Source organism: Sus scrofa, chromosome 4 (assembly GCF_054392235.1).
Source record: "Sus scrofa isolate SSC_HxYL_T2T_F1_AM1 chromosome 4, Sscrofa_HxYL_maternal_Yorkshire_Landrace_v2.0, whole genome shotgun sequence".
In the NCBI taxonomy this organism is placed as follows: Eukaryota; Metazoa; Chordata; class Mammalia; order Artiodactyla; family Suidae; genus Sus; species Sus scrofa.
The window spans coordinates 100416207-100443421 of record NC_139386.1 but is presented as its reverse complement, the minus strand read 5'-3'; the positions used below and the strand labels follow the sequence as shown (position 1 = coordinate 100443421).

Genomic DNA, 27215 nt, shown 5'->3' with positions numbered 1-27215 from the left:
ACACTTAAAAATGGTCAAAACAGTAAATATTTGCCACAATAAGAAAAAAAAGGAGTTCCCACTGTGGCACAGCAGGTTAATGATCTGACTTGTCCTCTGTGGTGATGCCAGTTTGATCTCCAGACCAAGACAGTGGGTTAAGGATTCAGCATTGCTGCAGTTGTGATGCAGGCTGCAGCTCTGGATTGGATTCAATCCCTGGCTCAGGAACTAACACATGCCATGGGCACAGCCAAAAGAAAAAAGGGCACAAACTAATCTTTTGGGGTGATAAAAATGTTCTAAAACTAGGTTGTGGTGATAGCTGCAAATTTACTTAAAAAAAAAATTTACTCTGTAAATTTACTTAAAAAAAAAAAAAAAAAAAAATCACTGGGAATTCCCTTTGTGGCTCAGCAGTAATCAACCTGACTAGTATCCACGAGGATACAGGTTCAATCCCTGGCCTTGCTAAGTGGGTTAAGGATCTAGTGTTGCCGTGAGCTGTGGTATAGGTTGCAGAAACGGTTGGATCTGGTGTGGCTGTGGTACAGGCTGGCAGCTGCAGCTTCAGTTCAACTCCTAGCTTGGGAACTTCCATAGGCTGTGGGTGCTGCCCTAAAAAGACAAAAATAAATAAATAAATAAAAATTCACTGAATCATACACATAAACTATACTCCAATAAAATTGCATAAATAATCTTCAATATACACTTGTCACACAAAAATTCCTCTCCAGAAAGTAAAAGAAAAATTCTGTAAAATGAATGGAGTATGTTGCCTTTTAATACCTAAACAAACTGTTCTGTTTCTTCTGGGTTGTAAGTAATAACAACTAATATTTCTTTTGGCCACCTTGCAGCATATGGAGTTCCTGGGCCAAGGATCAGATCTGAGTGGCAGATGTAGCTGTGGCAACCTCAGATCCTTTAACTCATTGCTCAGGGATGGGGAGTCAACTGGTGTCCTGGGGCTGCAAAGATGCCATGGATCTCACTGCACCACGTCGGGGAACTCCACAACTATTTCTTCAGCACCTACTTATTAAAAGCCAAACCGCTATCAGGCACTTTATCTTGTGTTCTTATTTAAATCTCCTTAACAAGTTACTAAATATGTGGTATCGTTTATGCTTTAGGGGTGGGAAAAAGTGTCAAAGCAAGTATCCCAAGATTGCAAAGCTCTGGATAGTTAATTTGGAATTCTAATGCAGGTCTGGCTCACTGAAAAAAAATCTATTATACATACATCTCCCTGCTCAGAGCTAGATAATCTTTTTTTTTTTTTTTTTTTTTTTTTTAGGCCTGTTCCTATGGCATATGGAAGTTTCCAGGCTAGGGGTCTTTTTTGTTTGTTTGTTTTTTTAGGGCTGCATCCGCTAGGGGTTCGGTCGGAGCTACAGCCGCTGGCCCACGCCAGAGCAGCAACACAGAATCCTCCACCCATTGAATGAGGCCAGGGATTGAACCCATGTTCTTCACGGATGCTAATCAGGTTCATTAACTGCTGGGCCATGACAGGAACTCAGGCTAGGGGCTGAACTGGAGCTACAGCTGCCAGCCTATGCCACAGCCACAGCAACCCTAGATCCAAGCTGGGTCTGTGACCTACACTAGCAGCTTGCAGCAACGCTAGATCCTTAACTCACTGAATGAGGTCAGGGACTGAACTCGCATCCTCATGGACACTATATCGAGTTCTTAACTCATTGAGTCACAAGGGGAACTTCAGAGCTAGATAATCCTAAAAAGGCAGTGTTGTGTATTCATGTATTTGTACATGCATCCAATCCATCCATTCCCCACAAACATTAAGTATATAATGTGTGCCAAGTTTAGGGTTAGGTACTAGGAGTAAAGGTGAAAAAAGACTATGGCACAATGTCATTCTGACAGGAGACAGATGTGCATATAATAAACTAAGTACTCAGATGTTTACATAACTCATTTTCTCTACCTTCCCTATATCCTGCTTTTCTTCCTCGTACTGAAGAAAATTCAGCTCATCCAGAGGCAAAAGCTAGAAGCCTGGGAATCACCCTGGACTCTTCCAGACTCTTAAATCTAAGTCACCAAGTCTTATCAACTCTACTGTCTTCCTCTGAATGAGAAAATATGAAGCCTTGGCGTGTTGCTGCTGGAAGCCATCTTGTGACCACTAGGGAAGGCAGCTTGGAGATAAAACGACACTGCACAGTAGAGCATTGAGATGAGAGCTACGAACATAGCTACGCCACCAGATCAAACTACTCTGAAGCTAGTCCTGTAACACAGGCCAGTATGAACTGGGTTTTCTGTTACCTAAATTGAAAATATTGAATGGATAATGCTTGTCAGAAGTGCCAAAATGAAATCAGAGTGGAGATGTCCAATAAACAGGTAGACACACAACACACAAACAAGAGAGTCAGAGCTCAGACCAGTGCTGGAGATAAATATTTGAACAGGTAAGGGAGGTTAGCTGATGTATAGGGATGAGTGAAGCTGCCCAGAAAAAAAAACAAAAAAATATTGTCAGAAGGAAGAGGGCCAAGCAATACCTACATTTCAGGATTAGTTGGTCAGAGGAAACTAGGAGAGCTAGGGGAAAACGAGGAAGGCATGAAATGTCAGCAAATTAAAGGAGAATTTCAACAAGAGAGTAATTAATTGTGTCCAATGATTACAGCAGAAAAACGCACAGCTTTAAATTTACTGTTGGCTGCTGTAAAAAAAGAAGAATAGGCAGCTGGTGACACAGCTCCAGATTCATGCCTCTTAAGTTTTCATCTCATTGTTACTCTCAAATCAAAAAACAGGTCTGCATTAAAGCCTGAGGAGATCTTGTGAGGGAAGAGGATGAAGGGATAGAGATGAGCAAAATGAATTAACATCTATTGAGTTGCCTGCTATTTACTAGGCAATGTATAAGATCCTTTACATTTATTCCCTCATTTACTCATATTACAGAAAAATTTTAATCATCAGCTAAGTCAGAAAACCTCCAATTCTCAAAAATGATGAAATTTAAGCCTCTCTATAGCTATATAACATAACTAAATTTAAAGACAATTTTTACTTCATGAACAGTTCTTAGCAGTTATACTGAACAAGATAGAGAAGCAACACAGGGCGTTCCCATTGTGGCTCAGTGGTAATAAATCCCACTAGTATCCATGAGGATGCAGGTTCGACCCCTGGCCTTGCTAAGCAGGTTAAGGATCCAGCATTGCTGTGAGCTGTGGTACAGGCCGACAGCCGCATCTCCAGTTCGACCCCTAGCCTGGGAACTTCCATATGCAGCAGGTGCGGCCCTAAAAAGACAAAAACAAACAAAAAGAAGCAAAATAGTACTTTTTTTTTTTACAGCCTCACCTGAGGCATTTGAAAGTCCCCAGGCTAGAGGTCGAACTGGAGGTGCAGCTGCTAGCCTATACCACAGCCACAGCAACACCAGATCTGAGCTGCATTTGCAACTTATGCCACACCTTGCAGCAATGCCTGATCCTTAACCCAATGAACAATGCCTGAGATCAAACCCACATACTCGGGAGTTCGGAAATCAATCTGACTAGTATCCATGAGGACACTGGGTTCAATCCCTGGCCTTGCTCAGTGGGGTAAGGATCCAGCATTGCTGTGAGCGTGGTGTAGGTCCCAGATGTGGCTCAGATCTGGTGTTGCTGTGGCCGAGGTGTAGGCTGGCAGCTGCAGCTCCAACTCAACACCTAGCCTGGGAACTTCCATATGCTGCACGTGTGGCCCTAAAAAGATAACAAACAAACAAAAAAACCCACATCCTCATGGAGACTACATCTGGTCTTTGACCTTCTGAGACACAATGGGAACTCCAAAACAGTGTTTCTTTAATACATAAAACAATAAGTTTAAAAAAGTATTTTGTTTTCAAAGTTCTAAGTAGGAATGGAAGTACTTTCTTAAAAAATTACCTTTCTCATAAATTCTAATAAACATTTACCTTTTTAAAATCTAGACTTTGGAGTTCCCGTGGTGGCACAGTGGAAACGAATCCAACTAGTATCCACGAGGATGATGCAGGTTCAATCCCTGGCCTCACTCAGTGTGTCAGGGATCTGGCATTGCCTTGAGCTGTGGTGTAGGTTACAGACGTGGCTCGGATCCCAAGCTGCTATGGCTGTGGCAGAGGGCAGCAGCTGTAGCTCTGATCTGACCCCTAGCCTAGGAACCTCCATATGCTGCTGGTGAGGCCCTAAAAAGAAAAAATAATTCATTTCTTACGTTTCCATTATTTTTCTTTATGGGTTTCTTTCCCTTTGACCCAATTTTCCAAAAGGTCATAAGAAAATCATGATGTTGCACACGCTGAAAAGACTTTTGTGTTCTTTTAGTTACAAAATATTTCAAGCATGGAGGTAAGTATATAGGATGATAAAGAGACCAAATTTTGGAGTTCTCATTGTGGCACAGTAGAAACTAATCTGACTAGTATTCATGAGGACGCAGGTTTGATTCCTGGCCTCGCTCAGTGAGTTAAGGACCAGCACTGCAGTGGGCTGTGGTGTAGGTCACAGATGTGGTTCAGATCTGGTGTTGCTGTGGCTGTGGTGTAGGCCGGCGGCTGCAGCTCCAATTAGACCCCTAGCCTGGGAACCTCCACAGGCCTCAGGGGTAGCCCTAAAAAAAAAAAAAAAAAAAAAAGGATACAAAAATACATAAAATAAAATGGGGGACTACATTAAAATTTGGTCAGATTTGTTTCCACTGAGCTACAAAGGGAACCCCCCCCCCTTTTTTTGGTCTTTTTTGCCATTTCTTGGGCCGCTCCCGCAGCATATGGAAGTTCCCAGGCTAGGGGTCGAATTGGAGCTCTAGCTGCTGGTCTACACCAGAGCCACAGCAATGCGGGATTCGAGCTGGGTCTGCAACCTACACCACAGATCACAGCAATGCCGGATCCTTAACCCACTGAGAAACGCCAGGAATCGAACCCGCAACCTCATGGTTCCTAGTCGAATTCGTTAACCACTGAGCCACAACGGGAACTCCACCCCCATTTTTTAAATTGAATTCTAAGTTTTGAGATAATTGTAGATTTATATAAAGTTTTAAGAAATATTACAGAAAGATTCCGTATCCGTTTACCTAGTTTCCCTCAATGGTAACACCTTGCAAAACTACCATGATATCACAACCAAGATATCAAAATTGACATAAGCTACCATCTTTTTCAAACTTCCCTAGTTACACCTGTATTCATTTGTGTATATTTAGCTCTATACAATTTTGTCACATTTATAGGTTCATGTATCCACTGTAGCCAAGACACAGAAGAGTTTCATCCCCTCAAGTATCACTCATGTTGCCCTTCTATAACCACAACCACCTTTCCCCATGACCACTTCCAACCACAAAGCAAGCCCCAGTGGATCACTAATCTGTTTTCTATACCTAAACTTGTGTCTTGGGAGTTCCCACTGTGACATAACAAGATCACTGGTGGGGTCTCTGAAGTGCTAGGACGCAGGTTTGATCCTCTGACCCGGTACAATGGGTTAAAAGATCCAGTGCTGCCTCAGCTGCAGTGTAGGGCACAACTGCAGCTCTGATCTGATCCCTGGCCTGGGGACTCCATATGCCATAAGGTGGCCAAAAAACAAAACAAAACCAAAAACAACAAAACAACTTTTTTTGTATTTTCAAAAATATTACATAACTGGAATCATAGACCATACAACTTCAGGATTGACTGTTTTTCACTCAGCCTAATTCTCTTGAGAGTCATCCAAGTTGTTACATTTACCAATAGTCTGCTCCTTTTTGGTGTTTACTGCTGAGTAGCAGTTCATGGTATGGATGTACCATATTTATTCACCCCCTCTGAAGGACAGCTGAGTTGTTGCTAGTTTTTTGCTATAACAAGTAAAACTGCTATTAAGATTCATATACAAGTTTTTGTAGGAACATAATTCTTCATTTATTTGGGATAAATGCTCAAGAGTATGATTGCTGAGCCATATTGCAAATGAAAGAAACTGCCAACCTATTTTCCAGAGTAATTGTACCATTATATAGTCCTATAAGCAATGTTTGAGAAGTCCAGTTTCTTCTTATTCTTACTAATATTTGCTATCATTATTATAGTTTATTTAAGCCATTCTTTTTTTTTTTTTTTTTCTTTTAAGGGCCGCACCCAAAGCATATGGAGGTTCCCAGGCTAGGGGTCGAATCAGAGCTGTAGCTGCTGGCCTACACTACAGCCACAGCCACCCCAGATCAGAGCCGCATCTGCGACCTACGCCACAGCTCAGGGCAACTCCAGATCCTTAACCCACTGAGCAAGGTCAGGGATTGAACCTGTGTCCTCAGTGATGCTAGTCAGATTCATTCCCACTGAGCCACGATGGGAACTCCTATTTAAGCCATTCGGATAGGTGTATAGTAATACTTCACTGTGGGTAGTTTTCTTTTTCTCTTTTTTTCTTTTTTTGTTTTTAGGGTCGCACCCTTAGCATATGGAGGTTCCCAGGCTAGGGATCAAATCAGAGCTGTAGCTGCTGGCCTACACCACAGCCACAGCAACACCAGATCTGAACTGCATCCACAACCTACACCACAGCTCATGGCAATGCCGGATCCTTAACCCACTGAGCGAGGCCAGGGATGGAATCCACGTCATGGATACTAGCCCAGTCCGTTAACCACTGAGCCACAACGGGAACTCTCTGTTTTTCTTTTTAAACTGTTCTGTTTTGAGAGTTCTTTAAATATTCCAGACACTAGTCATTTGTTATATATGTGACTTCCAAATTTATTTTTAGTGAATTAAACATTACAGATACAGCTGAAGCACGCTGTGCAACTTACCACCAAATTACTTTCTATCCTCCTGTCTTCCCTCCCCAGAGAAAGGCATTATAATGGATTTGTTATCATTATATTACACATACATCCATAAATAATACATAGTATAGTTTGTATGTATAGTTTTTTGTTTTTTGTTTTTTTTGTCTTTTTGCCATTTCTAGGGCCGCTTCTGCAGCATATGGAGGTTCCCAGGCTAGAGGTCGAATTGGAGCTGTGGCCGCTGGCCTACACCACAGCCACAGCAATGCCAGATCCTCAACCCACTAAGTGAGGCCAGGGATTGAACCTGAAACCTCATCGTTCCTAGTCAGATTCATTAACCACTGTACTACGACGGGAACTCCAGTTAGCATATTTTTTAAAAAGTAGCTCCTGCACATGTCCTTTATCATTTTGCTTTTTTTGTCTTTTTGCCTTTTGGGGGCCGCACCCGAGGCATTGGAGGTTCCCAGGCTAGGGTTCAAATCGGAGCTGTAGCTGCCAGCCTACACCACAGCAACACCAGATCTGCGACCTACACCACAGCTCACGGCAACGCCGGATCCCTAACCCACTGAGCAAGGGCAGGGATCGAACCCGCAACCTCATGGTTCCTAGTTGGATTAGTTTCTACTGCGCCATTAACGGGCACTCCTCATTTTGCTTTTCGTTGTTTAATTTCTTTATATTTAAAGATTATACAAATAAATGCATAAAGCTCTATCTAGTTTCTTTGTTTTTGTTTTTTGTCTTTTTAGGGCTACATCTGCAGCACATGGAAGTTCCCAGGCTAGGGGGTCAAATAGGAGCTGGCACTGCTGGCCACAACCAGAGCCACAGCAATCCAGGATCCGAGCCGAGTCTGCAACCTACACCACAACTCATGGCAATGCCAGATCCTTAACCCACTGAGTGAGGCCAGGGATCAAAGCTGATTTAGTCAGACTTGTTTCCGCTGAGCCATAATTGGAACTCCTAGGGTCATTTGTTTTAACTGCTGTGTAGAACTCTAGAGCAAAAATATATGCTTCAGTAATCCATTCTCCAGTTCAACATTTAGGTATCAATTTTGTCAACATTAAAACCAATGATGTGATTTTCACTTCTGGCCAAGACGGTTTAACACAGGCTAGATTTGCGCTCCACCTGAAATAACAAAAAACCTCCAGACAAAAAAACATGAAACAAAGGTTTTCAAGACACTAGACATCAGTCAACAAATGAGAGTGATCCCAGAGGGACAGAAAACAAATGAGGTGAGCTCTACAACTGCACTCGTTTATTGCCATGGAAGAGTTTCGAGGACAGGAGAAAATGAGGCAGAGCCAGGCAGACTCCTGAGTTGAAGAGACAGAGATGAGGGTGTAGGGATAAAGTGAGACAAAGGCAGCTAATTTAGAAAAGGACAGAAGTAAGAGCTGCAAAAAAGATGGCTATCATAAAAAAGACAGGTAAGCACTGAGCATGTACAGAATTTGGCATCTTCACACACCGCTTGTAGGAATGTAAAAGGGTACAATCGACTTTGGAAAAGATCCTGGAAATTCCTCACGAAGTTAAACATAGTTACCACATGACCCACCAATTCCACTGATGTGTATACAACCAAGAGAACTAAAAATATCATCTCCACACAAAAATCTGTACACGAGTGCTGATAGCAGCATTATTCATAACAGCCAAAAAATCAGTACATTAACACTGAACAAATGAACAAAATGTGGTATATACAATAGAATATTATACAGTCATAAAAAGGAATGAAATGCTGATACATACTACAACATAAATAAACCTTGAAAACATTATGCTAGGTAAAGGAAGCCAGTTACAAAATGCCCTATATTATATGATTTCATTTATATGAAAAGTCCAGAATACGCAAATCTATGGAACAGAAAATAGTTTAGTGGTTGCCTAGGGTTGAGGAGAGGTTAATGAACAGAGGAGTTCTTTTTGGTTATGATAAAAATGTTCTAATCTTAGACTGTGGTATAACAGACAATTCTGTGACTATACTGAAACCAATGAACTGTATATAAATGAATTTTATGGTATGCGAAATATATCTCAATAAAGACATTAAAAAATACTAAGAACAGATCAGGTATTACAGAAAAGAAGACCAGTGAACCAAAGACATAGCAATAAAAGTATCTACAAATCAGTTTCCAGGGTAGCTCAGTGGAAACAAATCTGACTAGGATCCATGAGGACACAGGTTTGATCTCTGGCCTGCTCATTGGTTTAAGGATCCGGCATAGCCGTGAGCTGTAGTGTAGGTTGCAGAAGAGGCGCAGATCTGGCATAGCTGTGGCTGTGGTATAGGCTGGCGGCTATAGCTCCAATTTGGCCCCTAGCCTGGGAACATCCACATGCCGCAGGTGCGGCCCTAAAAAGCCAAAAAAATAAAACAAACAAACAAACAAAAAAAACCCAAAACCCACTAAAACTTGAAGATAGAAAAAAGTAAGAAGAACCTCAGGGGACAATTTTAGTTTATACAAATAACTGAAATCCCTCAAAGAGAAGTGAGAGATGAAATGAAAAAAATTTATGAAGAAATAATGGCCAAAATGAATAAATGATGAAAACTATAAATCTACAAATACAAAAACCTCAACAAACCCCAAGCACAAGAAACATGGAGAAAACTATACCAAGGGATATCATAATCAAATTGCTCAAAAAATGACTATAAAATCTTAAAAGCAGCCAAAGTAGGAGAGGGAAAGACATATTACATAAAGATAACATCAGATTTCTTGTTGGAAACAATGCAAAAGAGCAGACAGCAACACCTTCAAAATACTGAAAGAAAAAAACCTGACAAGCTCAAGTACCATACTTGTCAAAAAAATACCTTTTTGAAAACAAAGATGATAAACTTTTTCAGTCATCTTAAATTTATCTTTCACTTCACAATTTATTTGTCTCTTAAAAGTTTCCCTAATTATGACCTTAAAGCTTATTTTGTCTGAAAACTACATACATAATTCTACTATACATAAAATAGATAAGCAACAAAGATTTACTGTATGGCACAGGAACTACATTCAATATATTACAGTAACCTATAATGGAAAATAATCTGAAAGAATATATATAACTGAAACACTTTGCTGGACATCTACAACTAACACAGTATTGTATATCAATGACACTTCAATTTTTTTAAAAAAGTATTATTAACTACAGTTACTATGCTGTGCATTACATCTCCATGATTTATTTATTTTATAACTGGAAGTTTGTACCTTTTGACCACCTTCACTCATTCTGCCCCATTTCCTGGCAACCACCAATCTGTCCTTTATGAGTCTGGGTTTTTTGTTTTTGTTTAGATTCAACATATAAGTGAAATAATGCCACATCTGTCTTTCTCTGTCCGACTTATTTCACTTAGCATAATGCTCTCATGCTACCAGAAATGGTAATATTTCCTCCTTTATTTTGGCTAATAATTCTATGGTGTGTGTGTGTATATACACATACATAACACATTTTTTATCCATTCATCCAATCGAGGGACACTCAGGTTGCTTCTATGTCTCGGTTACTGCAACTATTGCTGCAAAGAACATGAGGGTACATTAACTTTTCAGTTAGTGTTTTCCTTTCCTTCAGATAAAACCTAGAAGTGGAATTGTTGGATCATATGGTAGTTTTAGTTTTAATTTTTTTTTTTTTTGAGGCCCCTCCACACTGTTTTCCTTTTTAAATTAAGGATTAAATTTATTTTATTTTTTGGGGGGGGCCACGGCTGCAGCACGTGGAAGTTCCCGGGCCAGGGATCAAATCTGCACCACAGCAGTGATACCAAAGAACTCCTCCATACTGTTTTTCAAAGTGGCTGTACCAATTCACATTCCCACCAACAGTGCACAAAGGGTTCCCTTTTCTCCATTTTTGCCAACACTAACTTCTTGTCTTTTTGACAACAGCCATTCTAACGAGTGTGAGGTGATACCTCATCATGGTTTTGATTTGCATTTCCCTGGGGATTAGTGGTGTTGAACACCTTTTCATGTAGCTGCTGGCCATCTGTATGTCTTCATGACCATTTATTTTTATTCTCCTTCGCTAGTTTCTATTCATATACCTAATTCTAACTATAAGCATACCCTTAGGCTCAATTTTGTACCTTTTCTTTATTTATACTCAACTCCCTACGTAATCTCATATATTCCCACGGCTTTAAAGAATATCTATATGCTGATTCCCAAATTTATATTCCTAGATCTCATCTCTCTTCTAGAGTTCTCTTCATATATTCAATCGCCTAACTGATATCTCCATTTGGATGTCTAAACAGGCATTTTATGAACTTAAGTCCAAAAATGAATTCCTTAACTCCCTGGATGAAAAATTTCTCTTCCCCTAATGTTTTCTACCACAGTAAATGACACCACCATTCAACCAGTTTCTCAAACCAAACACTTTGGAGTCAGCTTGGTTCCTCTTTCTCATACCCAACATGCATTCCATCTGTAAATTCTGTCAGCACTCCTTTCCAAACATATTTCAAATCTGACCCCTTATCACCACTTTAATGCTATTATTATTCTAGTCCAAGTTATTATCATCTCCTGCCCAGACTATTGTAGTATTTGTTAAACTCTGCTTCTGTTCTTGCTCGCCTCAGTCTGTTTTTCAGAGAAACTAGAGTGATCTAAAAGTTGAGTAAGATTGTACCACTCCTTTGCTCACAATACTTTAATGGTATCTGAGGTGGTTTACAAACACTATCCCCCAAATTCTTTGAAGTTTCACACAAGTATGTGTGTGTGGGATCTATACCTTCCCTTGAATTCAGGTGGACTTATGACTGCTTCAACCTATAGCAGAAGTGATGCTAGGTGACTTCTGCCACCGGGCTATAAAAAGCAATGCAGCTTCTACCTTATCCTCTGGAACACTCGAGTCTGGACCTCTGAACTACTTTCTGAGAAGTACAACTACCCAGAGGCTGCCATGCTATGAAGAAGCAAAGCCTCAGGGAGAAGTTACATGTAGACACTTCAGCTGACTCTTTAAGTCATCTTAGCCCAGGCACCAGATGTAAGTGAATAAGCACCCAGATGATTCCAGCCCCACACTGATACATCTTCTCCACTTTTACATCTTCCCAGCTGCAGCCCCAGACACTATAGAGCAGCAATAAGCCATCATCACTGTGCCCAATTTGAATGAATTCCTGACCCACAGAATCCAAGAGCATAAGAAAACAGTTGTTTTAAGTTACTAAATTTTAGGGTAACTAACTTGTTAAATAGCGACAGTAACCAGAACAGCATTACAAGTCTTAATTGTAGTCCCTAAGACCCTACATAATTTATCTCCCAATATTCTCCCATCCCTCGCTTTCCAGTTAGTTTACTCTCCCTCTTCTCCCTTGTTAGCCATGTGGCTTGCTCCCTTATTTCCTTCATGTCTCAGAGAGCCTTTTCCTAATGCCTCTATTAAGGAAAACAAAAACAAAGAAACAACACGAACAATAGAAACCCCATAGCACTTTTCATCATTACTCTGTCACTTCCTTATAATACTTTATTATTCATCTTGGTAATCATGACCACTTGGCATATTTACATATATGTTGGTCTGTTTCCCACCCACTAAAACATAAGCTCACTGGGAGAGGTTTTTTGGTTTCTCTCCCCCCCTCTCTTTTTTATGGCCACACCTATGGTATTTGGAAGTTCCCAGGCAAGGGACAGAATCCACGCCCCAGCTAAGACCTACCCTAGAGCTCTGGCAATACCAGATCCTTTAACCCACTGCACTGGACTGGGGATTGAACCCACAACTTCACAGCAACCCGAGCCACTGCAGTCGGATTCTTAACTTGCTCACCACAGTGGGGCTCCTAGCCTGGTTTGGTTTTTTTCCTATTTTATTCAGTGCCTGGCCCATAATACATACTAGATAAATACTTGCATCAATTTACCTTTTAAAAGATATTCTATTTAGTTCTTTTTTCAAATATGTCTCCCCACAAAGGTTTCTTTTTTCTCTTTTGGCCGCCCTGTAGCATATGGAATTCCTGGGCCAGGGATCAGATCTGAGCCACTGTGCTGGGCCAGGGATTGAACCTGTGTCCTATCACTCCAGAGACACCTTGGATCCCACTGTGCCGCAGCAGGAACTTCGTGGGTTTTTTTTATCTTCTCAAATCTTTGTATTTAATAGTTTTAAAACATTTAGTTTACGGACTATAGTCAATGAATCTATTATGTGAAGTTTTCAGCTCCTGCTGCTTGTTAAACTGATTCCTATTCATAGTAAATGAATTATTTACTTGCACTTTCATCATTTTTTAAAGAGCGGCTTGTCTTCACTGGGACTTTATTTGTAGGAATTCTTGTGTGGTTTGGATTGTGGACCTGTTCTTCCAGAGTAGTTTTTTTTTGTTTTTGCTTTTTAGGCCCTTGCCTGCAGCATATGCAAATTCCCAGGCTAGGGATCAAACTGGAGCTGCAGATGCTGGCCTATGCCACAGCCACAGCCACACCAGATCTGAACCGTGTCTGCAGCCTACACCATAGCAATGCCAAATCCTTAACCCACTGAGCAAGGCCAGGGATCAAACCCAAATCCTCATGGATATTAATCGGGTTCATCGACATTAAGCCGCAACAGGAATTCCCAGAGTAGTTTTTCATGTGTTTCTGCTAGTTATCTCAGAGGTATAAAGTGTTCTGAATTTTTTTTTTCCCCACTCTGTGTCCTATGGAGCTCCTGGGCCAGGGATCACATCTGAGCCACAGTTGCAACTTATGGACTTATGTGGCAGGTGCGGCAACACCAGATCCTTAACCTACTGTGCTGGGCTAGGGATCAAATCTGTGTCTCAGCACTCCAAAGACATCCTGTTGCACCACAGTGGGAACTCCTGTTCTGAATACTTTTTTATATTTATTTCTCAGCTTGGGGATCTCGGGCTAAAATAATTTAAACCCATATAAGAGCAGGCTCATACTTAAATTTTCAGGGGATATTCCCATCCACCTCTAATCAGAGCCTTGGCTAAGATTTAAAAAAAAAGTTTTATTTCCTTAAACTAGGGGAAGGAATTTTTTTATGGTCACTTCCCTTCCCTGAGCATGAGCCTTTAAGACTCCCAGTTTTATAAGGGTATTCTCTTATCTGTAACTCTGTTCCACACAGATCTAAAGCTTTCTTTTGGTTACTAAAACTAGAAATGCCCCCAGAACTGCCACAGCATTAAGTCACATGCACACTCTCATTTTCAGTTCCCTTCAGAATATTCGTGTGGCTCCTGAGAATTATCCTTACTTCTTTCAGGCTCAGCTCTGTGTTTAAAAGAAGTTTGTTTAAAAAAAAGTTTATTTGGAGTTCCCATCGTGGCGCAGTGGTTAACGAATCCGACTAGGAACCATGAGGTTGCGGGTTCGATCCCTGCCCTTGCTCAGTGGGTTAACGATCTGGCGTTGCCGTGAGCTGTGGTGTAGGTTGCAGACGTGGCTCGGATCCCGCGTTGCTGTGGCTCTGGCGTAGGCCAGGGGCTACAGCTCCGATTCGACCCCAAGCCTGGGAACCTCCATATGCCGTGGGAGCGGCCCAAAGAAATAGCAAAAAGACAAATAAATAAATAAATAAAAATTTTAAAAAGTTTATTTGATTTTATCCAGCATTACTAGGTGTTGTGTAATGGAAGTGCAAACAGTTTTAAAGTTATATGGTCTGCCATACTCTAGAATCAAAAATGATGGTCTGGACATTTAAAATTTATTTTTATAATAACTATCTCAGTATCCTTTCAGAGAAGATGGGCCTCCTAGCTTCCGTTAAACAAAACAATGCCACAGACTACTAACTGCAAAAGGAAAAACCTATCTTGACAATACCGAGAGCTCTTGCTGTCACCTTAACCCAAAGATCAAACTTAGCAGTGTAAACAGTTAGATAATCAGATATTACATGCCTCTTCATGTGACGCAGTATGAAGTAAACAGGATCTTTCATGAAGTATTTTTGCCAAAAACACAAACTTTACACTGAAGTCTAGTTTACCGGAAGCAGAATCAGAGAACAAGCTAAGTGACACCATATGGAAACAATCTGACAAATCTACAAGGTGGAACATGCTGCAAATCCACAAGCCTGGTCTCTTCAAAAGCTGCAAGTAAGGAGGGAGAGGGGAAGAAGTGCAAAATGTTCTAGATTAAGAGACACTTAAGACATACCAAACACAAGATATGATATCTGATTGGATCTTGGCTTAAAAAGAAAATCTAGGAGTTCTCTTGTGGTACAGTGAGTTAAGGATCTGGTGGTGTTTACTGCAGCAGCTTGGGTCACTGCTGTGGCGCAGGTTTGATCCCTGGCCCAGAACTTCCACATGCCATGGGAGCAGTCAAAAACAAGAAAAAAGAAAATCTACAAAATTGAGGAACAACTGGGGAAATTTCATATGGACTGAATATTAAATAATATTAGAGAATTACTGTTAATCTTATTAGGTGTGATAATGGTATTGTGGATGAATAGAAAATTGTCCTTGTTTGGAGAAATAATTGTATTAGTTTTCTATGGCAGTTGCAGCAAATTACCACAAACAGTGGTTTAAACTGTACAAACTTATTATTCTATGAGGTCAGAAGTCTGAAATGAGTCTCACTGGGCCACATTCAGGGCATTGGGAAGGCTTTTTACCTTCCTCCTGGACTCCCTAGAGGATAACCTATTTCCCTGCCTTTTGCAGCTACTTGCTTTCCTTGACTCATGGTCACTTCACCACTTTCAAAGCCATCTTTCTGACTCTCTTCTGCCTTTTTCCATTTTAAAGGTCCTTGGGATTACACTGCACCCACCAGGATAATCCAGAATAATACCCATATTTTACAGTTGTTTCTTCAATTTTTATTTTTTTCATGGTCATACCTGTGGCATATGGAAGTTCCCAGGCCAGGGACTAAATTCAAGCTGCAGATGCAACACAAGCCACAACTATGGCAATGCTGGATTCTTTAACCCACTGCGCTCAGCCAGGGATCGAACCCACACCTCTGCAGCAACTCAAGCCATTGCAGTCAGGTTTCTAACCCACTGTGCCAGAGCAGGAACTCCAATACCATACACACACACACACACAGTCTTTTTAGGGCTGCACACACAGCATATGGAAGTTCCCAGGCTGGGGGCTGCTGGCCTACACCACAGCCACAGCAACTCAGGATGCGAGCCACGTCTGTGACCTACACCACAGCTCGAGGCAATGCTGGATTAACCCACTGATCGAGGCCAGGGATTGAACCTGTGTCCTCATGGATCCTAGTCGGGTTCATCACCACTGAGACATGAAGGAAACTCCCCAATACCATATTTTAAAGTTAGCTGATTAGCAACTTTAATTCTATCTACTGTCTTAATTCCCCTTTGCCATGAAACTGAACATAGTCATAGGTTCTGGGGATTAGAATGTGGACACCTTGGGGGAAGGGGCATTATTCTGCCTAACACAGAGACCTTAAGTATTTAGAGGTAACGTCTAAAACTTACTTTGAAATGATTCAGCAAAAATACGCATGTGTTACATATTAATGAAGCAAATACGTAAAACATTTACTGTTGATTCAAGATAGTAGTTATATAACTGTTCCTGTACTCATTCCTTACATTTTTCAACATATTTAAACATTTATATATTTTTTCTAAATTAAGAAGTCCTTAGACAGTTTTAATTAAAAAAAGAAAAGAAAAAGATAAGCAGAACAGAACAGACTTCTTTTTCAAAAGGAGGCCTTTAACCTGACCACAGAGAAGAGGAAAGTAATGTAGATATATGTAATATAGACAGTGTGTGACATTCAAAAGAGTAGCACTATCAAGGTGACCTGCATGTAGACTTCTGGATACTAGCATATGGTTACTGCTGGGCTTGTGAGGGATTAAATTGTTCTTTAAATCCAGATGACAGGGTCCCACCTGAAGAGTGAGATCATTCTGTGTTAGCTGCCACAGTCCTACGAACTGCCTTGGGGAGAAATGGCACATCAGATGAGAAGAGACCCCTATCTTGCTTTTATATTTTAAAAGGAAGAACTAGTATGCTTTATAATTTTTTATAACCATAACTTAATATTTATGTAGCTCTAGCCTTACCTTTGCTACAGTGTCCTTTCACAGAACCAAGATACCTTTTGCAATCCTAAGCACTAACCCTAGCTGCACCTGAGAAAATTTTCATGTAGATAAAATGTGTAAAGATTAGTCACCAAATCCACTATATTCATCTATTCAAGTCTAAAAGCAGAGTGGTAAAATGAAGAAGAGGGCGATATAGGGAGAATTCAGACTAGAGAATTCTATGGGTTCAGAATGGAATAGTTGTAGTAAATAAACCCTTATGACAATTATGAACAGGAAGCGCCAAAACCAGCACCCCTTCTTGTATTTGAAAAAGAGGTAATTCCTGGTTTGCTTTCTGCCACTGGGAGACAATCAGGCAGAGGTCTACCAAGACACATTCATTCCCAAGTACTATTTCAAAGAGCTCCAAATTAGACAATCCAATAGTACAGAAAGAAGGCCAGAAGAAATGAAGCTTCATCTCAATGAAGAGAACAAGTGAAGATTCTCCGGAAATCATAGTTTGGAAGGACGTAGTATGTACACAGTAGCAAGAAATACAAGTAATCCAAGGGTGAATTCAAGAATCATACAGTAGGAGTTCCCATCGTGGCTCAGTGGTTAACGAATCCGACTAGGAACCATGAGGTTGCGAGTTAGATCCCTGGCCTTGCTCAGTGGGTTAAGCATCTGGCGTTGCCGAGAGCTGCAGTGTAGGTTGCAGACGCGGCTCAGATCCCGCATTGCTGTGGCTCTGGTGTAGGCCAGGGGCTACAGCTCCAATTAGACTCCTAGCCCAGGGACCTCCGTATGCCACAGGAGTGGCCCTAGAAAAGGCAAAGACCCCCCCAAAAAAAAAAAAAAAGGATCATACAGTAATTGAGAAATCTGGAGATGTGTTTACGCTCAAAAGTGACCTAGTAGTTAAGAGTGTTGTAATGTGGATGACTTCAAGAATAGAATCCAGGTCTCAGACTACATAATTCTGATTTCTTCACCCTTCCTGCAGGATTCTTCTTGCTTCTGCCTCACGAGTTATACAAATGTGAGGAGGTAATCTTTCTTCCATCAATCTTATTCTTTCTCTTGTATTCTGTATTTATAATAGATACTATCAATCCCTTGATCAATTAGTAAACCTAAAGTCATGTGAGATGACTCTACTTCACTCTTTCAAACAAATACTTTTTTCATTAATTCTAATATACATATTTTCCTCCATTTTAACCTTTGACATCAAGGTATATCTTATAATCAGTAGCATCTAACAAGTCACACTATTTCTTCTTTCTTATTGGTTCATAAAATATTGATACATCTTAATATCAATGGCATTATACCATTTGCAGAAACATGGATGGACCTAAAGATTATCATACTAAGTACAGAAATCATGATATTAGATCATCTATAATCTACGTATTAGTGTATTAGTATATATATTAGGTTATACTACACTGGATTATCACACTAAGAGAAAGAAAAATTCCATATGATGTATCACTTACATGTGGAATCTAAAATACATCACAGGAGTTCCCCGGTGGCTCAGTGAGTCAGGGACCCGGCATTGCCACTGCTGTGGCATGGATTCAGTCCCTGGCCCAGGAACTTCCACATGCCACAAATGTGGCCAAATAAGAAGAAGAAGAAAATAAAATATGACACAAATGAACTTATTTACAAGACAGACTCACAGACATAGAAAACAAACTTATGATGGCCAAAGGGGAAAGGGGGTAGGGGAAGGATAAACTAGGAGTTTGGGATTAGCAGATAAAAACTGTTACATATAAAATAGATAAACTGGAGTTCCTACTGTGGCTCAATAGATATGAACCTGACCATGAGGACGCAGGTTCGATCTCTGGCCTCACTCAGTGGGTTAAGTATCTGGCATGGCCATGAGCTGTGGTATATGTCACAGATGCAGCTTGGATCCTGTGTTGCTGTGGCTGTGGTTGTAGCATGAGCCTGCAGCTGCAGCTCCGATTCAACCCCTAGCCTGGGAACTTCCATATGCCACACCTGCAGCCCTAAAAAAGCAAAAATTAATTAATTAAATAGACAAACAAGAGCTGACTGTATACCATGGGGAACTATATACAATATTCTTAATAAACTATAATGGAAAAGAATATGAAAAAAGGTATATATATAAATAAAAATAACTGAATCACTTTTGCTGAACATCAGAAACTAACACAACATTGTAACTCAACTATACTTCAATTAAAAAAAAATCTTAGATTCCAAGAAATACAGTATTTATGAAATCCTTAATATTTATTAGCATTTAGGCACTCAGTGCCTAAAAAGGCACTGAGGATACAACACTGAACAAAGTCTCTATCCTCATGGTCTTAACATTCTAGTGAGGAAAAGAAACAATAGACAGGGAGAGTTCCCGTTGTGGCTCAGCAGGTTACAAACTCAACTAGTATCCATGAGGATGTACGTTCAATCCCTGCCCTGGGGTTAAGGATCTGGCGTTGCCTCAAACCGCACAGGCTGCAGACTTTTGGAGCAGATCCTGTGTTGCTATGACTATGGCGGAGGCTGGCAACTGCAGCTCCAATTTGACCCCAGGCCTGGGAACTTCCATATGCCACAGGTGTGGCGCTTAAAAAAAGAGACAAAAAGACAAAAAATAGGCACACATAAAGTAGTGATAAGTACCTTGAAAAAGGCATGAAAAGGGGATATAGAGTGTCAGATGGAGAGAAGAGACTATTTTTTTTCTTTTTATGGCTGCACCCATGGCTTACGGAAGTTCCTGGAACAGGGACTGAATCTCAGCAGCAGCTGTGGCAACACTGGATCCTTTAACCCACAGCACCAGGCAGGAGATCCAACCTGAACCTCCAAAGTGACCAGAGCCGCTGCAGTCCGGTTCCCAACCCACTGTGCCACCGAAGAACTCCTGGAAGAGACTATTCTTAAAAGCACAGCTGGGAAAGTCCTATCTAAAAAGATAAATCCTGAGTTAAGTGAGGAAGTGAGCTATGCACGTATCTCAGAGAGAAGGTAACAGGCATAGAAAAAAGCAAAAATGCTGCTTGAGCCAGAATGGTACTTAGTGTGCTAGAACCAGTAAAAAGGTAAAGATGAAGTGCCATATCCAAGAGGGAGAGTGGCAGGAAAATGAGGTAGGAGAGGCAATACAGGGGCTAAACCAAGTATCAAGGTATATACCTTGAAAGAAGAACCAACAGAAATGCTGGTGTACTGGATGTGAAGTAGGAGGAAAAAAGTAGTCAAGGATGACTCCAGGGCTATTATCTCTCCAACTGAATGAATAATGATGCCTTTTATGAAAATGGTGAATAATGGAACGTCTGGAGTGAAAAATGAAAAGTGTAGTTCTAACATGTTAAGTTTAAATGCTTATTAGACTACAAGTCTAGAGTTAAGAGGAGATGTTTGAAGATACAAATTCAGGAGTCATAAACATTACAGACAGATTTAATCATGGAGGTAGACAAAAATCATTTAAGAAGTGAAAGTAAAGAGAAGAGGTATGAGGACTGAGCTTTGGGGCACTCCAAACATTTACAAATTGAAGAGAACACCTAGCAAATAAGACTGAGGAGTGGTCTGCGAGATAGGAAGAAAATCAGGAAAATGTGGTATCCTGGAAGCCAAGTGCCTTTCCCCCCACAAGTCTAAAGATTTCTAAAGATCTCTGGGGATCTCTTCATTCTTTCCAACTTTCCAACCATCCCTTAGTTCAGAATATCTTTTCTCTCCTAATCTACGGCAAATATCTTACTTTATTTTTTTCTTTTTACAACTGCACCTGTGGCATACAGACGTTCCCAAGCTAGGGGCTGAATTGGAGCTGTAGCTGAGACCTATGCCACAGCCACGGCAACACTGGATCCAAGCCACATCTTTGACCATGCCGAATCCTTAACCCACTGAGCAAGGCCAGGGATTGAACCCCCATCTTCACAGAGACAACACTGGGTCCTTAACCTGAGCCACAACAGGAACGCTTTATTTTATTTTTTATTTCGGTTTTTAGGACCACACCTGTAGCATACAGAAATTTCCAGGCTAGGGGTCAAAGTGGAGTTGCAGCTGCCACACTACACCACAGTCACAGCAATGCCAGATCCAAGCAGCATCTGAGACCTACACTACAGCTCAGGGCAATGCCAGAACCTTAACGCACTGAGCAAAGCCAGGGATCAAACCTGCATCCTCATGGATACTGGTTGGGTTTGTTTCCACTAAGCCACAAGGGGAACTGTCTTGGCAAATATTTTAAATGATTCTGCAGTATGAGTACCTAAGGCTCCCTCTTCCCCCTACTTCATCTTCCATATAGCCAGTAAAGTGACCTTTTTTTTTTAGGGCTGACCTTGAGGCATATGGAGGTTCCCAAGCTAAGGGTTGAATTGAAGCTGAGCTGCCGGCCTATACCACAGTCATATAGCAATGCTGGATCTAAGCCAGGTCTGGGACCTACACCACATCTCATGACAATGCCAGAACATTAACCCACTGAGCAAGGCCAGGGATCAAACACACATCCTCACGCATACTAGTTGGGTTCGAAAACTGCTGAGCCAAGTAAAGTGATCTTTAAAAAAAAAAAAAAAAAAAAAAAATCTAATCTTATCCCACCGTTAACATAAAAGACTTCCCATTATCTACAACAGCACACAGGTCCCTTCATCATCTGGTCTCAATTTACCTTTGCAAACTTATCTTCTACTATGCCTGCCCTTAAGTATTTTATGGATACATCCACATATTCTTTCATGCTTCCAAGCTTTTCTGTGTGCTATTTTCTTTCCCTAGTAAACAACTCTTACTTTAAGACTACACAAAAACATTTCTTTTATGAATAGGGTGACAGTATGTCCTAGTTTGCATGGACAGTCCCAATTTATACCTGTTGTCCCCGCTTGATAACCATCAGTATCCCTTTCCTCTTTGACAGTGTCTCTCTTTGGAAGGTAAATTACACGGTCATCCTATCTATGAAATCTTCCCTTTTCCCTTAGTTTTTCCTTTCTGTGTTCTCAAAACATTTTTTTTTAAGGGCCGCACCTATGGCATATGGAAGTTCTCAGGCGAGGGGTCAAATCGGAGCAGCTACAATCTACAACACAGCAATGGCAAGGCCAGAGCCAAACTGCATCTGCAACCTTCACTGCAGCTCGTGGCAACACCAGATCCTTTAACCCACTGAGAGCCTGAGGCCAGGGACTGAACCTGCATCCTCAGGGATACTAGTTGGGTTCTTAGCCTGCTGAGTTACAACAGGAACTCCCTCAAAATATTTTGAACATGGAGTTCCCACGTGGTGCAGCTGGTTAAGAATCTGGCATTGTCAGTGCAGTGGCTTGGGTTGATGCTGCAGTGTGGCTTCGATCCCTGGCATGGGGACTTCCACATGCCAAGGGTGTGGCAACAAAACAAACACCAAAAACTATTTTTTGAACACGTCAGTACCCATCTCATTACTTATTTGTCCTTTTTCCTTAAAAAATTGTGAGCTCCCAGAGGTTAGGAACCTTATGTATTATGCATTTTCTTATCTCTTGCATCTAACCAGTACATAAAAGGCAGTTAAAAAGTCCTGGTTTCAAGGATCTCTATTTCCTGCAAATACTCTGAGAAGAGGAGGTAGTTAGAAGAGACAAAGGGTATGGAGTTGGGCAGCAAGCTTGAGACTGGGAGCCAATTGGGAGAAGGGGTAATAAGCTCAAGAATTAACAGAAAAGGACCCACATACAAAGAGGACCAGAAATTTCAATACAACCCAAGAGTGCTTGTTTCCAAAACATTTCAATCTATTAGAGAAACATGTTATGTACTTTCAAAACATTCTTACTTCAGGTATTGCAAAAAAACATTCCAAAGTTACCTATTTAAAAAATACAAGCATGCTACTGAAATTCAGAAAAAGTTTGCACAAATCTAGGAAAATTTTTATCAAGTTGGAATTCAATCAGGGCAGCATACCGCCAATCTTTTTTTTTTTTTTTTTTTTTTTGTCTTTTTGCTATTTCTTGGGCCACTCCCGCGGCATATGGAGGTTCCCAGGCTAGGGGTTGAATCGGAGCTGTAGCCACCGGCCTACGCCAGAGCCACAGCAACGCGGGATCCGAGCCGCGTCTGCAACCTACACCACAGCTCATGGCAACGCCGGATCTTTAACCCACTGAGCAAGGGCAGGGACCGAACCCGCAACCTCATGGTTCCTAGTCGGATTCGTTAACCACTGCGCCACGACGGGAACTCCTTTTTTTTTTTTTTTTAGCACACCGCCAATCTTATGTGGCAAAGATGCAACGCAATAGTTAAGCTCCTCACCATATATCTCTGTATCTCTAGTTGCCGACAAAGTCCCTGTACAATAATAATCTGTTCAATAAATGTTTCTGATGATTAATATAACGTATTAGTTTTTTAGTTTGCAATGTATTTTTTACATAGACTATATATACATACACACACATATATATGTGTGTGTGTATATATATATGTGTGTATATATATATATGTGTGTATATATATATATATATACACACATATATATTTTTTTTTTTGCCTTTTTTTTAGGGCCGCACCCACAGCATTGGAGGTTCCCAGGCTAGGGGTCAAATCGGAGCTGTAGCTTCTGGCTTATACCACAGACACAGCAACGCAGGATCTGAGCCGTGTCTGTAACCTACACCAAAGCTCACAGCAACGCTGGATCCTTAACCCACTGAGCAAGGCCAGGGATCAAACCTGTGTCTTCATGGATGTTAACCAGATTCATTAACCCTTGAGCCATGACAAGAACTCCAGACAATATTTCATATGAGGATAACATCCCTAGAAGATAGGCAAAGTAATAAACTGTCTTAATTTTTTTTTTTTTTTTTGTCTTTTGTCTTTTTAGGGCTGTACCTGTAGCATATAGAGGTTCCCAGGCTAGGGGTCTAATTGGAGCTGTAGCCGCCGGCCTATGCCACAGTAACAAGGGATCCGAGTCTTGTCTTTGACCTACACCACAGCTCTTGGCGTAAAACTGTCTTAATTTTATAGTTGAAGAAATCAGGCTTCCTGGGATTTGCAGAAAAGACTAGGTTTCTAGCTTGTCAGTTTCAACACAAACTCAACGTCATTTTCTGAAAAAATGCTACTCAAAGTGTGGTCCACAGACTAGTGAGCTAAAAGGATCCTGCAATGCCACAGCTGTGGTGTAGGTATCAGCTGCAGCTTGGATTCAACCCCTGGCCCAAGAACTTCCACATGCTGCAGATGGAACCATAAAATTAAAAAAAAGGGGGGGGGGGCAGACGATCTAAATAGACATTTCTCCAAAGAAGACATACAGATGGCCAGAAAGCACGTGAAAAGATGCTCAACACCGCAAATTATTAGAGAAATGCAAGTTGAAACTACTATGAGGTACCACCTTACAACCACCATAATGGCCATGATCAAAAAGTTTACGAACAATAAATGCTGCAAAGGGTTTAGATAAAAGGGAACCCTCTTACACTGCTGGTGGGAATGTAAATTGGTATTGCCACTATGGAAAACAGTATGGAGGTTCCTCAAACTATAAACTATAATTAGAACTACCATATGATCCAGCAATCCCACTCCTGGGCATCTATCTGAAGAAAACCATAACTAGAAAAGATACATACATCCCAATGTTCATTGTGGCACTATTTACAATAGCCACGACATGGAAGCAACCTAAACGTCCACTGACGAAGAAATACATAAAGAAGTTGTGGTACATGGATTTCCCATCGTGGCTCAGCAGAAATGAATCTGACTAGCATCCATGAGGACGCAGGTTCGGTCCCTGGTCTTGCTCAGTGAGTTATGGATCTGGCATTGCCATGAGCTATGGTGTAGGTCACAAACATGGGTTGGATCCTGTGTTGCTGCTGCTGTGGTATATGCCAGCAGCTACAGCTCCAATTCAACCCCTAGCCTGGGAACCTCCATATGCCTCAGTGCGGGCCTAAAAAAAAAAAAAGACAAAAAGAAGATTTGTTACATATATACAATGGAATATTACTTAGCCATAAAAAAGAATAAAATAATGCCATTTGCAGCAACATGGATGGACGTAGGGAGTTAGACAGTGAAAGGCACATATATCACTTATATGTGGAATATAAAGAGAGTATACAAACTTATTTGCATAACGGAAACAGACTCAGAGACTTGAAAACAAACTTATGGCTATCAAAGCGGACAGGTGTGACTGGGGCTTTGGGATTGGCATGTGCACACTATGGTATACGGAATGGCTGGCCAACAGGGATCTGCTGTATAGAAGAGGGAACTCTACCCAGTATTCTGTAATAATCTACATGGGGAAAAAAATCTGAAAAATAATGGATGTGCGTACATGTGTAACTTAATCATTTTGTTGTATAGTAAAAATTATCACAACATTGTAAAATTAACTACGCTTCAATAAAACCTTAAAAAATGAAAAAAACTGAGATTGAATTTTAATATCTTTTCTTATCCCCCTTTTCCAGTAATTCATTTCACTATATTTATGAAAATATTGGTCCATGGTATATTAGAAAACAAAATAGGAGTTCCCATCGTGGCGCAGTGGTTAATGAATCCGACTAGGAACCATGAGGTTGCGGGTTCGGTCCCTGCCCTTGCTCAGTGGGTTAAAGATCCGGCGTTGCCGTGAGCTGTGGTGTAGGCTGCAGACGCGGCTGGGATCCTGAGTTGCTGTGGCTCTGGCGTAGGCCAGTGGCTACAGCTCCGATTCGACCCCTAGCCTGGGAACCTCCATATGCCGCAGGAGCGGCCCAAAGAATTAGCAAAAAGACAAAAAAAATAAAAAAATAAAAAAAAATAAAAATAAAAAACTGGTCACCACAAAAGGCTTGGAGAAATATTGCTATAGAGGACAAGGTAGACCAAGGTGTGATTCATGCCTGAAACTAAGTAAATTCTGTTATCTTCCTTTTACTTTAAATTTATGTTTCTCTAAGTATTATTTTAGACCACCTACATCACAATTACTTCAGATATGTGTTTAAAATGCATCTACCCAGGGCCATTTCAAAGTAATGAACTGGAATTTCTCTGGGAGGAGCCAAGGAATCAGAATTTTACCGGTTTTCTTGGTGATTATTAGGCACTCTATAGTTGAATGACTGCCCTAAATACTCACAAGAAAAACAGGCAAGTAAGTAATCTAAGGAGTATATAATTAAATAAATGATTAAGAGTTAGTCACATTTTCCCACCTTCTTCGGAACTTATCTATAACACTCCATTTTTCTTTGGGCAAAATAGAAATAAATATAGGCTTTCCTTAGGAATATAATAAAAATAATACTTAAAAGAAAACAAAAAATTTTTTTCCATGTTTTATACCAGAGCACTAATAAAAATGGGCAGGAGGAGAGTTCTGAACGGTTGTAATCTTTCACACTGCTCTGAAAAACATGATCTCCTAGGTGCATTTCATATACATACTTAGGAGAGCCTCTTCCCAGTTAAACCATTTTTCAAGTGACACATTAATCACACAAATCTGAAAACAGTTGAGGGAAAGTGCACTTCAACAGGAAGGAGAGTAACATGGTGTGTTATCAGGGGCAAAGGCACAGGAGGAATAGGAGAAAGGAGATAACATCTGAGCAATGGCTAAATATCAAAACTGTGAGCTAAGAACAACAGAAACAATACTTCATTTAATACTCCTGTGAAGTTCATATTAACTTCACAGGAGTATTAAATGTTCATTTAACATCCCAATGAAGTTCATATTGTCCCCATCCTGAATGAAGTAACTGAGATTCAGAAAGACTAAATAAACCTGTCCAGGGTCACACAATAAATAGGAGAGTCATGGGAGTTCCTGTTGTAGTGAAGCAGAAATAAATCCGACTAGTATCCATGAGAATGCAGGTTCAATCCCTAACCTTGCTCAGTGGGTCGGGGAATCAGGCGCCTGCCGTGAGCTGTCGTGTAGGTCGCAGATGTGGCTCAGATCCCTCACTGCTCTGGCTGTGGTACAGGCTGGCAGCTATGGCTCAGATTTAACCCCTAGCCTGGGAACTTCCATATGCCCTGGGTGCAGCCCTAAAAAGCAAATAAATAAATAAATAAATACATAGGAGAGTCATGATTAAAACCTTCCACCATAGCAAGGAAGTGGGTTTCAATTCTCAGACATTTTATTGATGGTGGTTACATGTAACATTCTGTTCCATCAGTCATCTTGAATTTATTCAGTTATTCTCTGACACAGGTTTAACATATGAAAACAGTAGCACACACACAAGCCAAATATTTACCATATCCACCCTCTTGTAATCAGACAAGTAAAA

At 40.8% G+C, this 27215-nt stretch overlaps 1 protein-coding gene and 1 long non-coding RNA gene across 6 annotated transcripts in view; one reads left to right on the top strand and one right to left on the bottom strand.

Moving 5' to 3' along the window:
- Positions 1-27215, bottom strand: part of GATAD2B (GATA zinc finger domain containing 2B) — a 97795-nt gene that overhangs the window by 22865 nt on the left and 47715 nt on the right. The window lies entirely within an intron of this gene.
- LOC146404069 (uncharacterized) lies at positions 1255-26995 on the top strand. Its single transcript, XR_014844173.1, has 3 exons — positions 1255-3578; positions 8712-8792; positions 26687-26995. It is a non-coding gene; the product is annotated as an uncharacterized LOC146404069 (long non-coding RNA).